Raw genomic sequence first — 17,571 nt, 5'->3', positions numbered from 1 at the left:
AATCTCCAGAGAACCACCTGAGCAGCTTGGAGCTGTGCCATACCCACAGGCTGATCAGACTCCAGCCCAGAACGTCAGCGTGAAATGTGGGATGGGGAGGGCTTTTCCCAGAAGAGGAAGATTTCAGCCCTATGGATGAACATGTGAATGGCACAAAATAGATGTCATTATACTCTCAAAATCCACAGATAGTATCAGCAGAGACTGAACCAGAGTCTTTGCAACTGCCTTTGCAAGTCAAGCAAAATTCAGAGGAGGTGGAGCTGTCAGAGTGTTTGCAATAAATTTTGAGTGATGCTGCTCTCTGAACACATCCCTGGTTTGGACGAGGTTTGTTGTGTGCATTCTCTGGCCAGTCACTGCTCTGATTTTCCTGCTGCAAAGAAGGAGCCATCTCAGGCAGAGAGGTGGCACAGAACCCTTCCTCCCACCTTTCCCACTCCTTGATTTTTAGAAAGGCAGCAACACCAGCCTGTCAGCTGTCTGTCCAGACTGGATGCATTATTTTGGGGCAAGAAGAAAACATCCTTGCTGAGGGACTGAGAAGCCATTCTTGCTCAGGGATGGAGCAACCAGGACCTTTCCTTTGCATGTCACAGCCCTAGATATGTCAACACATGGTTGGGTCAGCAAAGGGGAGTTTTACCTGACTGTGGCCACAGTGAGATAAATGCAGCAACGCTGTTAAATAGAATTAGCTATTTATTTGCATGGCATTTAATAGTGTTGAATAAAGGTCAGTGTGTTCTCACAGCCTTGCCATTTGTGTTGAGGGAAAGAGAGCAGATGTGGCTCTTCTCCCCATCTCCAGGATTTCAAACTCCCTTATTTTACAGCCAGGTATTCACAGCTACTTTTTATGAAGCCACTCCATAAAGAGAGGTTTCCTGCCAAGAAAACAAAAGGAACTTATCTTAAAATTCCCATCCACCATGACGACAGAGACTGGATTGCACCCAGATGCAGAAGGGCTGTGAAGGAACAGCATTTCTCCAGGAATCTAACCAGAAAAGTTTGGCTGATACATTTTTCTTTGGGTCATTGGGATTTATCCACATGCTGCCCAACATGTCCCAGGCAGCCCTGGACGTGTGATGTACTTGGAATGTCCTTTGGTTCTGTATCTTTTATATTTCATAGTGAGCTGGTGCAGATCTACCCTTTGATGATGTTCAATTAGCAGGGAGTGCTTTGAGACTCACTATTGTCATCTTACACCTTTCTGTGCACCCCTCACACTCTCTCCAGTCCCAGTGTGGAGGGAAGTGGGGCTATGTCCCAGCAAACTTCACAAAAGTCTGTTGCAGATGCATTTCTGCCTGCTCTCCTATCCTGGTGCAAGTGTCTGAGGGTGGAACACCCCGAACCTCACCTTGCAGGACATGGTGGAGCTACATGGACTCAACCCCCAACCCGCACAAATTAAAATAAAATAGCTCTCCATGATCTCTTTCAAGAGGATTTAATTACAGTGAGATGAGGAGCCTCCATCCACGGGTTTCACCTGCTTTAGTTTTATACCTTTTCCCAATAATTTTCATGGCCTTCCCTTATGCTCTGTAAGGCTCAGGCAGTACCACAGAAACAGCAATATTTCCCTAAAAGAGCCATTCCCAAATGTCTCCTTTGGCTTTTTCATAACTTGGTACTGTACCAGCTCTTCTCACCGAGCTACTGTGTGGAATAATGTGCCCAGGCGAGCATTGTTACAGGAAAACACAAATACTGGAGATGCTGACAGATGGAGGAATCACACTGTTTTGAGGGAAGGAAGGGCAGGATAGGAGCAGGAATATCAGAATGAGTCTTGCCGTTTACATATAACAAGCTACAGCTATATTTGGATACGCTGAGGCATTCACAACCTTCCCAATTGCCAGGCTTTCAAATACACACATTACCACCAGAAGTGCTCTTGCTTAAGTGCTCCCATCTCCAGGATTTCCTTTGAAGTATCTGACTGAAGTAATGTAAAGTGCATTTCAATTGGCAGTGAATGCAGGTTAAATGGTAACAGCACAACAGATCCAGTGTTTGTTCCCTGGGCTTTTTCTTTTACCAGTCTCTTTTTTTTTTACGAGGTTGGTTACTTACTGTAACACTGCATTCAGGCACCTTCAGTCTATTAAGCCTCTTTCCTGACCCTCTATACAACTGCTCGAGGATGCTGTGAGCTGTATCAGTACTGCTTTAGTACACAAAAAAGTGAGTAAATGCACCGCTGAGTGCACAGGCTGAGCAGTAAGCGGTGGGTAAACTCCCTTTAGAAATCTGTGCACTTGCATTTACCCTTGGCTACACTGCCGAGCTGGCTGGAGACTGAGCCAAGTGCTACGGATCACTTTGGATTTCTGTGTCACCTCCCATACATGTTGATGCAATATCAACTATTTAACCTTTAGACAGAGTGCTTTTCTAATCCATTGGATTGGCTGAAGGACGTATATTATGCTAACAAAATAGCCAAGTCTGCACTGAGCAATGAAATATCCCCCTGCCCATGCCAGACACTCTCTGCCTTCCATTGCTGAGCCAGTGCTGCAGCACTGCTCTTTGAAAAGCAACCAAAAAGTAGGGAAAGAGATTATCTTAAGTCACTGGTGTTGTCCAGAGATGCCTTACCCTGTCTGGACCTGAGCAGAATCTTCCTCTCTTCCTCATCAGAAAGAGGAAAGACTCTGTACAAAACTGGGGAATGAATGCTCCTGCTAGTGAGGCATGGGGCTGGTTTATGATGGAAAAGGGACTGATCTGGGCCATGGATGTGCTAATACACCACTGCTGTGCCAGGGAGAGGGCAGGGATCTGCTGAAGAGAGACACAGAAGTTACCTCCTCCTTCCACTTCCGTACCACAAAATCAAGCTGAGTGATTTCTAAGGGTAACAAGAGGAGGGTTCACATCCTAAAACGGCTGTGTAGTACAGCCAGGCTGAGGCTGTCCCACCAAACCCCTATTTGTGCCTGTGCCTATGAAGAAGAGTTTGGAATTGAACTTCACACATACACGCTCAAGAGGATTTTCTTTTTTCTTTCCTCTTCTTAAATCTGGGAGACATTTTTTTCCAGATCCATCTTTTTGGAGCGGAAAGCAGGAGAAAAAGGGATGTTCCTTTAGGGCTTTGCTGAATTAAACCCCTTCCTGAGCATCCTTCAGATCTGGATGTTGGCACCTCCTTGCATCTTCCCCTTGGCTTCTCTGAAGCTGCACCCATGATAGATGTTTAACATGCTGTAATGCATATTCCTGTGTAATGACTTTGGTGGGGCCATTACCATGAGTTACACCAGTGACAGATTGATACTTAAGTCAGTGTATGTTTGCATAATATCTGTCTGCGTTCCCACGTAGCCCCCCATTACCAGTGCACATAATGACTGCTGGGTTCAGCCCTAGTCCCTGCCACTTATTGCCATGGCACCTAGCACTGAATCACTGAGGGTGTTTAAATAGGCAGACATTAATTTATAGAGTAAATCATTACGAAACGGAGGAAATAAGCGACTATCATTGGCACTGATTTGATCTAATGGAGCCTCACAGTAAACTGCTAATATTCTCCCTGTGTATTTATTTTTTTTAATGAGAAAACCAAATAAAAATACAAACCTTTGTTAACTTGCCCCGTACATTGCCAGGTGTGAGGTTTGCTGATGATGTACAAATCCAATTCACCTCCTCCCTGCTTCTTCTCCACCTGGGGACAGGCTCTCCTCCTTCAGCAGAGACTCAGTAACCTGAAATTTGGAGGAAGACACATTTATTGCTCTCTCCTACTCTGCCCTTTCCCTTTCTTGTCTGGGAGAAGGCAGCTTTTGGTTCACTGGAGTGGAAGTTGGCTGTCCATTTCCTGATGGCAGCGAAGAGCAGACTCCCATCTGGTTGATGCAGATGCCACTGTTTTGACTTTATCCAGGTGGTCACCCAGCAAACCCTGTTGTGCCTAATTATTTAAGAGGGTTGTGAAACACTAGGTGATTTTATATACCATATGTGCTAGAAAACATAAGCATGAAGATGCTGTGACTTAATGATGTGGCAACTTCAGCTCAGAATCTTCCATGTTTTATGGCTTAAATCTGACCTTTCCCTTTCCTGTAATGCACTTTGTAGCATTTAGCATGAAAGAAGAGCAAACAGAATTGGAGATGGGGAGGTTATCAGCAGCAGTTACAGAGCCATCCTCCACCCTCTATCGAGATAAAGCACTTGACTCATTTTAGAATATCCACCCTAGCAGGAAGGAGGAGAGAGGGGAGAGTCTGTCTGTTAAATAGAATTTCAAGATCTGGAGTTCAGAGACTTTCTTCATGGTGTTAGAGTAAATCACAGACCTCCTTTTTCAGAGAAAAATACCAACACACAGGGTCTCCTGCTCTGATTAATAATTTATTTATTTTTAACCCATGTAGTTTGTTGCTTTGACTTCTCAAACAATGGGAAGGTACAAGGAGAGAAGGATAATAAATTGCATTCCCTCCTTTTTTGCCATCACATGAAACCTTGAGGGACTGTTCAGCAAGCTGGAGCTCTTATCTGCCTTTGGGCGATCTCATTATCAAACCTTCATTTTGCTCCCCAGCAGGAGAGATGGCCTGCAATGTATGATAACCTCTACTTATGAAACTCACACTCCAGAAATCTCTGATAATAGGCCAGCTAAAATGGAAAACCAAAGAGCAGGCACGAGGTTTTCAGCCACCAGTATAGACTACACACACACACACAGAGGCAGGTACCAACACATATACATGTTTTTAGTTTTTATTTATATTTCTGTGCACCAGCCCTATTCTGATGGCACCTCCCAGAATTTAAACCACAAATCTAACAGGAATAATATTTCCCAGCATACCTGAAATAGTATTTTCAAATAAGCCTGTACAATATAGGAGCCTGTATCCCATCTCCCAGAGAGGTCAGTGAAATCAGTGGGATTTATAACCTATCTAACCTGCTCAGGTGTTTCTATAAATCCCATTAAACACTTATTTAAAGACAGTTGAAAATATGAGCTGTAGGAACAGAAGTAGTTCCTGGGGGTACAGAGAAAAAGAGGAGAAGAGGGATAAAGATAATCAGGTTCCTTAAGCACTTGGGCAGTTTGATTAATATAATGTATTAATAAATTATAAAATATTTTTTATTATTTTTTAAATTACTTTTCTGTCATGATGGCACTGTCAAGTTAATCCTTCATCCTCCATCTCCCATTTCTGAACCCCACATCTCTCTATAGATCACTGAGGAATAAATGGGTTTGCAGCACTCCCAGTGCACCCCCCTTCTGGATATGGGCTAGAGAAGGTAAGAGACTGAGATTTGTGGAGTTCAGCTGCAAATCCCAGAATTCCTGCCCATCTTTCCTGGTTTTCCTACAAGTCTCCATGTCCAGCAAAGATCTCCAGCTGACAGGGGGCCATGAGGGCACAGTCACAGCCCACACCCAATGCTGGCTCTGCCATGGAGCAGCTTTGCTGCTCTGCACAGGCAGGGGATTAGGTCATGGGAATCAGCTACAGCTCAGCATCCCTTGGCCATGCCCATCCCCATCCTGCTGCCATGCCAGAACTTCCTTAACATAACCTGAGAAACCCAGGCTGTGAACCTAATTTTTATCTCCTTTTGTTCCGTACCACTGGGAGATGTTCTGGAACACACAGAATGTGGAGTGAAGGTGAACCACCAGGAAGCATCCACAGCCCATCCCCTCTTTTTGTTTCCACTTTCCTATCAGTAAAAAAGGTCACCAATAGTCAGTTGGTCTCCCTCACTTGTGCAGGAAATGCAAAAATATATTTGCTCTTGTAAAACCTCCCTAGGCATAACACACTGCTGGAAATACGATAACACTTTTAATTATATTTTAATATATCATACAGATTATATTTTGAATATCTTAAAAAATAATCAGCCTGAAAAACCCCAGCTAGTGAGAAAATAAAGGCAAAGAACAAAAATATTAAGATATAAAGAGATTATTCTTATGAAGGCTAAATAGGTCTTATTTCCAAATTTCCACAAAATGGAAAGAAATAGGAGAAAATAATAATAAAAAGCTGCAGTGAGGCACCTGGTTACCTGAACAGACCTTGTTGGCATGGGTTGTTCTTGCTGAATGAAAGAGTAAAAATGAGAGAGTTCCTCACATTTTTCTGCATTGGACCTTGGGCACACGCTCATCTGGGGGTTCATCACATTTCTCAAACCAGCAGAGGCAGGAAGGGAAGGGGAGTTCTCTTTTCTCAGGGCTCCCACTGCAGGGAGAGCTCATCCACCCACAAACTGGGAAGGGAATCATTGTTCATTTCCCATCCCTAGAATTGCTCCAGGTCATGTTCCTTGGAGCAACCTGGTCAAGTGGAAGGGGTCCCTGCCCAAGGCAGGGGATTTGGAATGAGATGAGTTTTAAGGACCTTTCCAGTCCAAACTGTTCTGGGATTGTCTGATTCCTGTGGTCAGGCTGTGGATTGTTACCAGCACACCCACCAGGAGGGTGAACAGGAACCACACTTACTCATACCAAATGATTGTATTCTTTTGTTAGATTTGTAAGCTCACACTTACTCATACCAAATTATTGTATTATTTTGTTAGATTAGAGGCTTTCATTTCCAGCACCAGCAAATCCAGTGTTTCTCATAAATAACACATATCCTCTTAAAAGAAGTTTGGGTTTTCTTTAATGAAAAGCAGAATCACCCCTAAAATAGCCAGGGCTGAAGGCAGATCTTTCTGGGCAGACTGTTCAGGAGGCCTCATGAAGACAGCAGTTTGATCAATTAAGTCAAGTGTACTTCTAATGAACAGAGGACTTTTGTTTGGAAATGTGTGAGGAAACAGGTGGAAGTCAAAGCAATCCCCTTCTCACAGAGCTTTTTGAGGTCTTCTCGCCTGTTGTTTTACAAGAGACAAAAAAATGAAACCTAAAACCAAGGCAGTATATCTCTGCTCCCAGCTCCTTCCAGACATATTGCACGAGGTGCATGGGGGTGAGCCTGGTTCCAAGCAGAAAGGTGGGCAGGGAGCCATGTTGTGGCAATTTTCTGTTCCCCTTGGCATGCTTTTTGCATCTGCAGTGTGCTTGGAGCTCTGGGCTTTGTGGTTTTCAAAACCCTAACCTTAGGTGTAACCCTAACCCTAGGCAGTAAAAGCAGCCTTGGGCTAAGGCTGGTTCCAAGGAAAATGCTGTGGGAGAAGCCACGTTGTGGCACTCTGAGCTTTGGGGTTTTCAGAACCCTAACCCTAGGTATAACCCTATCCCTAGGTGGGAAATTAAAACTTGCATGGGGGGAGGCTGGTGCCAATCTGAAAGTTGTGGAGGGAGCCATTGTAAGGGTGCAGTTGGCTTCCTGGGAGCTGGAAGGAGACAGATCTCCTGCTCATTCTCCTCTCCCATGCTAAGGGCACGTAATTATCTCTGCCTTCCTATAGAAATGTTACAACAAATATGGCTGTCATCTTTCATTACTGCAAAGTGAACAAAGGGAACAAAGAGAACAAAAGAAAGAGTGGTTTTGCTTACCTGGTCTCGCGTGTGCCTGGATATGTGTGAGACAAGAGTAAAGGGGAGAGTGTATTTATATTATTTACTGTGGATAAAGCAATCTGAGTGACTGTCTAAAAATTATTAACGTTTTTTTAACTAATTAAAATTTTTCTTTGTGAAAATCTTTCTCTCTTTCTGGGTGTCCCACTGTTGGGTTTCTTGGCTTAAAATGGAATTTATTTGAAAGGCAAGAAATGCAATCATGTCTCCCTAACATCTACCATGGAGAACACAAATATTCGCTTTCTCATTTTTTCCCCATTTGACCTCCTAGTAGTGGCCAGATTTCTGAATTTATTCTGATGACCAAAGTTTTATGATGTTGGAAAATAAGGCAAAGGAATTTGTGTAAATAAAAGTACTTAGAAACTTTGGTGTGCATGTTAGTTCCTTCCCTCCAAAGTCACCCTCAATGCTTCTCCTTCTATGCAGACAAGATAAAATGGAAAATGTTCAATACCCCTAATCACTTAGAATATCTAATCTGAGACACAGCCAGCTCAGAGTCCAGCTCTATGCCTGTGTATTTTTTTTTTTTTGCATGGCTTCCAGGTGCTTTTCCTGCCTAAATGAACAGACACTTTGATTTGCCAAACTGTTATTATAGGGAAAAAAAATAAATTAGAAGGTTCACAGTGTTCACACTGACTGCAAAATTATTTCCTGAGTTGCAGAGAGAACACTTTGCACTCATCTGTCTGAAGTCTAGCAGCAAATGGAAAATTACAGTGTAAGCAAAATTCCCCCTGGCAACTGTCTACGTATGAAACATCAAACTCTAGAAAGGACTAAAAACCACATGGAATGATCCCAGAGAAGAGTCTTGCCTCTCCCTTTCTCTTTTAAGAGGCTTTGCTGAGATCTAGGAGTGACAAATTCACTTCTGCTGTATCCCAAATCCCATGCTTAGTCTTCCATGATGTTTTTTATAACTTTTGCATATCCTGTTCTTTTGATGGACATGGTGGTGCTGTCACTTCTCCTCCCCAGGGCTCTGGTCCCTGGATGGTGTCTGTTGCAGCCACGTGCATTTGCTACCAAGATCCAACTCACAGAGACCCAGCTTTGTGCTGATATCTGCACCAGACACACACTTGGGGATGTTTCTCCCCAGAGCAACACTGAAACACACCACAGCCCCACAAGGTCTTGCAGACTCAAACTTCCCAAACAACTCCTGCCTTTAACTCCTCTCCAGAATTTCACAGGTGTCAGGATGCTGCATGTTGCTCTGGAATTTCAAGTCAACTGTACTAATATATAAATATCTAAATATTTCAGAGATACAGTGGCTCCATATGAGCCTGGGGATGACTTGGGAGAAGCTCAGCCAGCCCAGAAAATGCAGTTTTCCAGCACTGTGGACAATCTGCACCCACTGGCACAGGGAGAGCTGGGTTCTCTCCCAGTATTGCACACAAACCTTGTGCAGACACACAAGTGTCATGGGGCAATGCTCAGCTGCAAACCCTTCCTGATGGGCATTTCTGCACTGGGAGAAGGTGTGGACACATCCCAGTTAGGACTTCAGCAGCTTTAGCTGTGGGATAAAGTATCTGCAATCCCATCCCTGTCAAAGTGAATAACTAGAAACTGGTAGAAAAAAAAAATAAAGGACATTGATGAAAAATGAGACATTTCTGATTTGTCACTCTCTGCTCTTATCTGATCTCAGCCTGTTCTAACAGGCACCTTCTTGTCAGTAGCCCCAATGACATCAATTGAGTGGGAGTGCAAAGCATCAACATTACTTGTGAGAACAATCCAGTTAGGGAAGGTTGCTCTGCTGGTAATATTAGAATCAAAACATTCAAATGCACAGACAGAGAGGCTAACAATTCAATTTATGCTGTGAATGCTGAACAGCACATTAAGCAAATCAGTTCAGATGGCTCTGGGTTGTTCGTGTTTGAAGAAGATCAGAAACAAAATTTCCAATCCTGTACCACATCTAAATGCTCGAGAGGAAGCACTAAAACCTTCACTACTGATATATTTATTTTTCTGCATTTCCCTCAGCTCATTGGTCTTTTACTGCTGCCCTGTGGTCCACAGGGAACTGCTGTGGTCCTTCACAGAAGGAATACCAAGTTTTCCATGTGGTTACGCCTCATGAAATGGGACATTTTAGGGGTGTTAATGGTAATATTTTCCCAAATACTCTTCTGTCTTAGATCATCCACAACACAATATGCAATAAACCTTCCATCAAAAGTTTGCCATTTCCACCACATGCCCAGATTTCCAAAGGACTGCAAATTTCCAAATTTGCAAACACCCATTCCAAGGATTTATGAAGAGCCTTAAGCAAGTTTGTTATCTAACCACAGCAGGTCATGCAGTGCAAAATGACCCACGAGTGCCTGAAGGTGCTGCCCCACCTCTGACACATTGCTTTGAGCCCTTCAACAACCTTCTTTCCATGATGGACCCAATCTTGGAAGAAAGTCTCAAAATACTCCTGGACTCAGTGTTAAACCCCTGACATTACAGGGCATGAAGGAGGGCATGAATCTATGTGGGTCCCTTCCATAATATCTGTGATTTTATATTTATGTATCTATAAAAAATACTGGACATAAGCAGCCAGCTGGATACATGGATGAGAACAACCCCTACAGCAAGAGACTGCAATTGGGTGGGTGACTGCAGTTTCATAGCTGAAAACATCTCTTTCCAAAAGCTTGAGGAGATGGAAGAAGGGTCCAAAGCAGAGATGTGGAGCCAGCAGGGCTGGAGGCAGCCCAGCCATCCCTGAGCTGGCAGTGCCACCCTGTCCCTGGTGCTCTGTGCTCCCAGGTAGGGCTAATTAGCTCTTGTTGAGCAGCACATTAGCACAGCAATGCAGACCTTCCCGAGTAGCCCAGCTTGCTTGGAGCTACACTGTGCCACTTACAAATGTTTTAAGATTCATTAACCTCCCTCTGCACTCCCCAGCTACAGAGACAATATATCAGGAGAGGAAACCTGCAGCAGTGGTGAGACAGACAGGATGATAATTTCTCACCCATTCTCCTCTCCTCTGCTCTAACACACTCCAGATAATCACACCCAGGGCTAGATCAGACAGGGACAAAATTAACTGGAGCTGGAACTCGGGCCTCACACGTTTCTTGCTTGTATCTACACAAGGCATGGTGACCCTTCCCCATCTGTCACCTTGTCCCCGTGTCAGCCCTGCTTGCTGACAGCCCAGCCTGGGGTGCTGCAGGCTGAAAGGACATTGAGGCACTGACGGTTCTCTGCTGTTCTCCAGGGCTGTGTGGGTGAGCCTGCACCTGCACCAGGTGACATGAGCCACTCCAACCCCATTTATCCAGCTCCTGTTTGTGATCCCATGCTAGCGTGGAAATTCAAGGTGTGCTCCTCTTATGTCTCCCTCTCTTTCCAAAACTCAAGATAATCAGTCCCTGCACTTCAACCATCTCTGCAGCATTGCTATTCAGTAATTTATGTTTTAAATTTATGGAGAATATTACTGGGAAAAAATGAGCCTGGTAATGAATTCTGTATCTTTTTTTTTTTCCCACAAAAAGTCTTTGAAAAACAAGTTTTCTTTGGTCAAAATGCAATCCCCTCAATTTCATGAAGGTTACTGAGAATTATACAGGTCTACTGTGCTGTTCTGGACCTGAATTAATAGTGACTCGTTTGACACATACTACTTAGTTAACCTAGGTAGGGTATTACTTTCTTATCTAACTACATTAATTGATTCTACATCACTTAATAGCTCAATAGCTTATCAGGTTACTTCACTCACTAGACAAGCTAAATGTCTGGAGGCAATTAGAGTGTCATTCTCTGTAATAACAAGTTTCTTTGAGAAGTTGCTGATGAGGTTCTTTATTACACAGATTATAAAACGTATCTTCATACTGTTATAAATATAGGTACAAATTGAAATGACTTACCAGGAGTCCCACTTCCCTAGCAACCAGGCAGATTTTAGTCTCGTTTTAGGAATGGTTGCTTTCCCCCCTTCCTCCCCCCTCCCCAAAGCTCTCTCCTGCCTTCCTTGTGATGTTGTCCAATTTTCTGTCACTCAGAGGTGATCTGTGACCACGGAGAACCTGTCAGCGGGTCCCTTGCAGTTTGCCATTCTCAATGCTCAGCTCATCCCCAGGATGTCACCTCTGGGACCCCGGGCTCAGCGCTGGGGTTTAATTATGGCTGCTGCTTTCCGTGGCTGCCACTGACACCAGGAGAGCACAGCCAGAGAGGAGCTCTGTCCTTTCACAGTTCCACACCCCAGCAGCTGTGCCCTCCAGGAGCATGGACACAAATTCCCAGCCTTGCCCCAGCTGAAGCTCTGCTCTGTTTTCCACCCCATCCCTCCCACTCCAGCTTTGTTACCTGGTTCATTTCTCACCTATGTGCCCAAAAAGCAATTAAACAGGGATGGAGAGTCCTCTCTCTGCATTCCCAAATACACCCTGGTGCTCAGCAGAAACATGAAAGCATTTTGCTTACCCCTGCATACATTCAAACAGTCAAAAATGCTTCTTCCCATGAATTGAATTAATAGCATCTAAAATTAAGTGAAAGATCATAAAATTAATTTGTTAAACTGTTTACAAAGCGGAATGAGATGGGAGAAAGAGCCAAAACCCAACACCTTTTGTGCTATCCCCAAACCTGCATCCACTCCACAAAACCTAAATTAATATTTTCCTATCCCAAATTAATGTCAAATTTGGGAAGGAAAAAAAAGGGGTGAGTGGGGTTGTAAGAGCTGGACTTTGGGCTCTGGTGATCTCAGCATTGTGCAAAAGGGAAATTCAAGACTCTGGTGATCATCCCCCAGGCATGGGGTAGATGGATGATTTTAAATAGCAAAGGAAAAACCTGATTGTTTTTTCTTCTTGCCATTCTAAATCTTGCTGTTTCTCAGCCATCTCCTGTGGCCAGGCAGGTGGCTGAAACTGTCATTAATTGTGATCTTTTTTCTGGTTCTTTAGGAATGTCTTTTTGGTCACTGCCAGAAAAGCTGCAGGAAGGGGAAGATGGAAAACCTGGGAGAAGTGAGGCAGAGTGTGAATGAATATTTCCTGTGGTCTTAGTTTAAAGGAGAGAAATCCTGTGTCCCTGCACAGAGGGAAAAATCGTGATCTTGTCTGGGTTCTTGTTCCACCTGTTCAGTGGAATGGTGACTTTTCCATCCCACGTGGAGGCTTTGCATGCAAGGAAAACCAGCAGCCCATGACTCTGGGATGGGCAGGAGAGGAAGGTAATGCCAGGTCACATTCTGAACGTTCATCTTCTCCGCTGACATCAGCCCCTCTACACCACACATCCACATCTCCTTTCAAAAAGCAGTTCCTGTAGGCTCAGAGTATGGTTGGAAAAAATGTGCTTTGCTTTTAAGCCCCTGATTCTCATACTTTTTGTAGAAACTCCCTGCTGAGTTGGAGGGTAAAGACAGAGCATCATTAAGAGATGTTGTCCTGAGCCAGCAGCTCCTTTGCCCAGCAGCTCCCATTGTTCTGGAAGCACCTGGGCTCTGAGCCTTCAGGAAGGAGCCTGCAAGGCACAAAGGCAGCCTCCAAACAATGCTACAGGAGCTACAGCTGCCCTCCTCAGCCCAGCACGTTTGTTTTCTGTGTCTCCCATCTCTGGCATTTGAGATGTGCAGTAATTTTCAGAGGACAAACAAACAAAACCCCGGCGGTTCCCTTTAAACAGCCGTCAGCACCCACGGCTCGTTGATATTCACCAGCCAGAGATGTCTGCTACCTCGGAACAATTAGTCTAAAATATTTATCAGAAATAAGTGTTGGGGTTTTTTTGTCCAAGTTTTTGAAGTTATGAGGCCTCAGATGGGATTAATGGAAATTTTAATTAAGATATGGAAATAAGCTGCTTTCTCCCTGTCTCTCTGAGACTGCAGGGAGTTCACATTATCCTCAACAGCATGTCTCAACCTGCTGGGGGAACCATTTGCAAGATGACTTTGTTTTTAAGTTCACCTTAGACAGGATGTGTAGCTGGGAATTTGATGTGAACCCCAAGTCCATAGCTGCAAAGAGCTGCTCTGTCCCTAAGTATATATCCCCCTGTTGTCTTCTACAGAAAAGGGAAAAGCTTTCCTGAAGGAGGGAGAGGGATTTAAATCCTTTTAGATGTTTTCTGACAGGCATCCTGGCCATCAGGCTGATTAGCTGGGCTCCATTCATGAGGAGAAGATAAACAGAAAGGAGAATTGAGGGGGCAGCAGCTGAGCAGAGGAGCCCAGGCTGCCACGGGGCTGTCGGGAGGAGCATCCCAGAGGAGCAGGGCTCTGCTCCAGCACTCTCCAGGCCTGTGCTGCTGCAGACAGGACCCTGACGAGGCTGATGCAGAAGCAGATTTGAAGCACCAATGATTTTAGGTCTGATTTTAGTCTCTGACTTCATTCACCCGTCACTGTGCAAATGCCCAACACCACCAGGGTGAGCACCCTCCTCTCAAACACTGCTGTTACCCTTGGGAAAACATTTATTTTATGGATGCTCGCTCTCCTTACACTGCAGCATTGCTAAGAGTGTGAACTGAGCTTTTTTTTTTTTTCTTTTTCCTCTTGAAGGCAAAGAATTTTAATTTGAGTCTTGGAGCAATTTTGGCCTCTGGTGTTTGAAGATTTCCCTGGAAATCAGGAAGCCAAGTAGGCTGAACAGTTAGACTTTTGCACAGAACAGAAATTTTGTCTTGCATGGAGAGGTTGTCTCAAAATATTGAGGAAAGCTGTCTGCAGAACTGTCTGGAAGCTTTTCTGCTTCTCTTCCTCCTTTAGTCTCTATAGATAAACCTCACTTTTTTCCAGTCTAAAGATGAGGGAAACTGAAGCACATAGGCACCTATATTTCCCTAAGAGAACTATATTTTCGGATGCTTTGGCTTCCAATGCACTAAACATTTGTATTTCTAGCTGAGCCCAGCATGAGAAGAAGATTTAAGAGAAGGACATTTTAAGTCTGTTTCAAAAGGTAATGAAAAATATCGGATAAAAGTATTTAAAGTCATTCATACAATTTTGCACCCTGTGGAATCACACTTAGATACCTATTGATATGGATAAAGGTATCTTGTTTATGGGAAACAAATCTCATTCCCAAAGCTGTTAAAGCAATAGAAGCACATCTGAATGTGCTGTGAATAACTTATTTCATGTGAGCATCACAAAATAACTCTTGAGCAATAATTAATCAAATACTGAGACCTAAGCATGAGTTAGCTGAGCATTTTTATACCAAATCCATCTTACTGACAAGGGGGAACCAAAAGGCATGGAATGACTTGTCCAGGGTCTCCTACAAGTCCACAGCAAGACTAAAACTGAAATCTGGCCATTGTTTTTCTCTTTCTTCCAAACTAGGGACTGTCCTCCTGCTGTGGGAACAAAGGAAAAAGGAAAAAAGGAAAAGAAATAGATGCATTAAGGATGCCCAGATGTTCTGGACACAGAGGGCATAGGTCAAATCTGAGATCCTATTTCAAAATCTAGAGAAAATTACCTTTCCAATGACATGTGGCATGACCTTCAACTCCTAATAGTGTAGGAGCAGTCCGTTTCTGAACGTTTGCATCATGCATTTTACATTCCGGATCTCTAAATCATCTCTTATCATTTACTTACTTCTCCCCGATAATGAACACTATTTTTCTGCTGTATCTCTCTCTCTTTTTTTTTCTATGTGGGCTGCATCCTGCTACACCCTGCTTTTCAAAAGCACATGAAAAATCTCAAAGCACAAAACTGACATTTAATGCAAGGCTGGGGTATAGTTGCTGATTACTGCTTGCGTGTGTGTTTTGTACAAAATGGGCAGACAGACTGCAGAAGGCTGGGAGGCATTAAGCAGAGATGATTTTGAGGGGATCTCAACCAAATTAAACTTTTTTTTTTTCAAGTAAAGCCCAGCAGGGGATAACAAAAATTAGGGTTGGATTTACTAAAAATGAAGTGCTCCGGTGATTAAAAAATGGTTGGCTGTAAAATCCCAAACTGCATTTGATTGTGAAACAGCACCAAGCCAAGATAGGGCAGCTTTAATAAATTGTGTTGTTAATTACAAATATTTCATAGTATCTCCATTTAGACAATAAGGAAGGAACTGTTTAATGACAATTTATTAGTGCATGTGAACAGATATACTGTATTTTAATCTTCTTTTTATTTCTTCTTTTTTTTTTTCCAATTGGTTCTTCCAAATAGGAAAAAAGAAAGATAATCGTTATCTAAGCTCTTGACTTCCCTTGACTTAATTGCAATCTAAGCCCACTTCTAATCTATACAGATCACGGTTGCACAATTTGGAGTTTAATTTGAACCCCCAGTGAATACATGTGCAGAAGCTGGAGGGTTTGTGTGTGCACACATTTGTGTGCTCAGTGCTTTGAATGTGCCCTTTTTTCCCCCACCAAAAAGAAAACCAAGCAGGAAAGTGTCTCTGTATTTTCTCTGTATTTTCACTATTAGCGCACGCAGCATCTCCCCGCCCGCCAGGACTGCAGCTTTCTGAGGGATCAGGATTTTTTCCACAACTCTGTATTTCATTATATAAATACAATTCAGAGCTTTTGAAGTAGGAAACCATAATTTGCTGAGAGTGGGGAAGGCCAGAGCAGTTCTTCTGTGCGTGGTCCACAGAGTGTGTCATGCCCCTGAGCTAGGGAGAAGATCCCTTTGTGCTCCACGTCTGATATTGCAAAGCTGTTAAAGAAATCTGGATGCCTAATTCTTATTAGAACACTAAATTGAGGTTTTTCTTACACATCTTCACCTCGTGTTTGCCTCAGGAGGATTCCTCCATCCATTTAGAGATGCTGGGAAGGGGATCTCAATCTCTGCATTAATGTGGCTCAGCTGGGGAGAGCAGGCAACACGGATGAAGAAAGAAACAACACACCTAAAATTTGAACCAATTCGTATTTAAAGCTCAAGAGAGATGAGATACCTGTTTTTCTATCTTTTGGATTATTACATTTAAGATACTGCTCATCCTAGATCAGGCTGAAACCCCCGAGCACTGAAATATCTCTGTGTTTGGTAACTGTCTCTAAATAAACACAGAAGGGCTGTGTTTGTCCCTGCAGGAACCACATCCCCTGCATGGTCAAGGAATCAGCTCAAAACAGCTCCTGCCATGGAGGAAAAGACACTGCCTCCTTCCCTGCACACTCACCAACAAAAAAGCAAAGCCATGTACACTGAAAAAAAATATTTGCTTCGCTTGTAGCTAAGATGTAGGTTGATTACAGCTGAAATAAGACTTCCACAGTTTTAATTAGCTACAGGGTGGGGGCCAGGCTCATTACTCTGAAATGTAATGATGTTTCCGCTTCCATTTCCACAATCAGGTTCTCCTCCTTACAAAGGGGCTTCTGGCATATTAAAGATGGGCTGTGAGCCTGTCATGCCAGATCCCCTGGTTTTGGAGCAGTTTGGACCTGGGTGTGGGAGTGTGGCTGAACTCCATCCTTTGCCCTGGGTTCAGACTCAGAGGCTGCTTGAGCACTCCCTATCCCTTCCCTGAGCTGAACTCTCCTGCCAAAAGCAGATCCCCAAACCCTCCTGCACAGTATTTTTCTCTGCAGCCAAGCCAAGGTCATAATGAGCTGGGGATTATCCCCACCTGAGATGATGCATTGTCCAAGCTCCCTCCACGCAGCTCCCACATGCCTGGAAGCCCCAGCGCCCGATGATTAACAGCGAGCCCAAGTGGGGACTCAGACAGGCAATGACAAATGTCCCTGCAAGACAGGGAGGCTGAAAAGGAAGAAACAAATCCCTTTGAGGTGCCCTGAGAGTTACTTTTAGCCCCATGATAGCTCCATTAGTTGTATCTAAGGTGCCACTTTGCATTTCATGCTACAGCGAAGTTTTCGTTTGACCAGCAGTGATTTGCACAACTTGTGGAAGTTTCTTTCTCAGTGCTGGCACATTAAAGAAAAAGGCTCCACGGCGCTGCAGGCGAGATCCAATATTTTGTTGTCATCTACAATTGCCTATTGACTGTGAAAAAGCAAATAACACACTCTGA

At 43.8% G+C, this 17,571-nt stretch overlaps 1 long non-coding RNA gene across 4 annotated transcripts in view; it reads right to left on the bottom strand.

The window, feature by feature from the left end:
* The window catches only part of LOC135282183 (uncharacterized), a 120,084-nt gene that overhangs the window by 42,180 nt on the left and 60,333 nt on the right, over positions 1 to 17,571 (bottom strand). For 3 of the 4 annotated variants that reach the window (XR_010348475.1, XR_010348476.1, XR_010348478.1), the window contains exon 2: positions 3,610 to 3,737. This is a non-coding gene — a long non-coding RNA (uncharacterized LOC135282183). The remainder of the gene's footprint in view (positions 1 to 3,609; positions 3,738 to 17,571) is intronic. The other variant, XR_010348477.1, reaches the window with a different exon arrangement.

The sequence above is a fragment of the Passer domesticus genome, chromosome 16 (genome assembly GCF_036417665.1).
Source record: "Passer domesticus isolate bPasDom1 chromosome 16, bPasDom1.hap1, whole genome shotgun sequence".
Classification (NCBI taxonomy): Eukaryota; Metazoa; Chordata; class Aves; order Passeriformes; family Passeridae; genus Passer; species Passer domesticus.
This window is presented reverse-complemented; position numbering and strand designations above follow the sequence as displayed.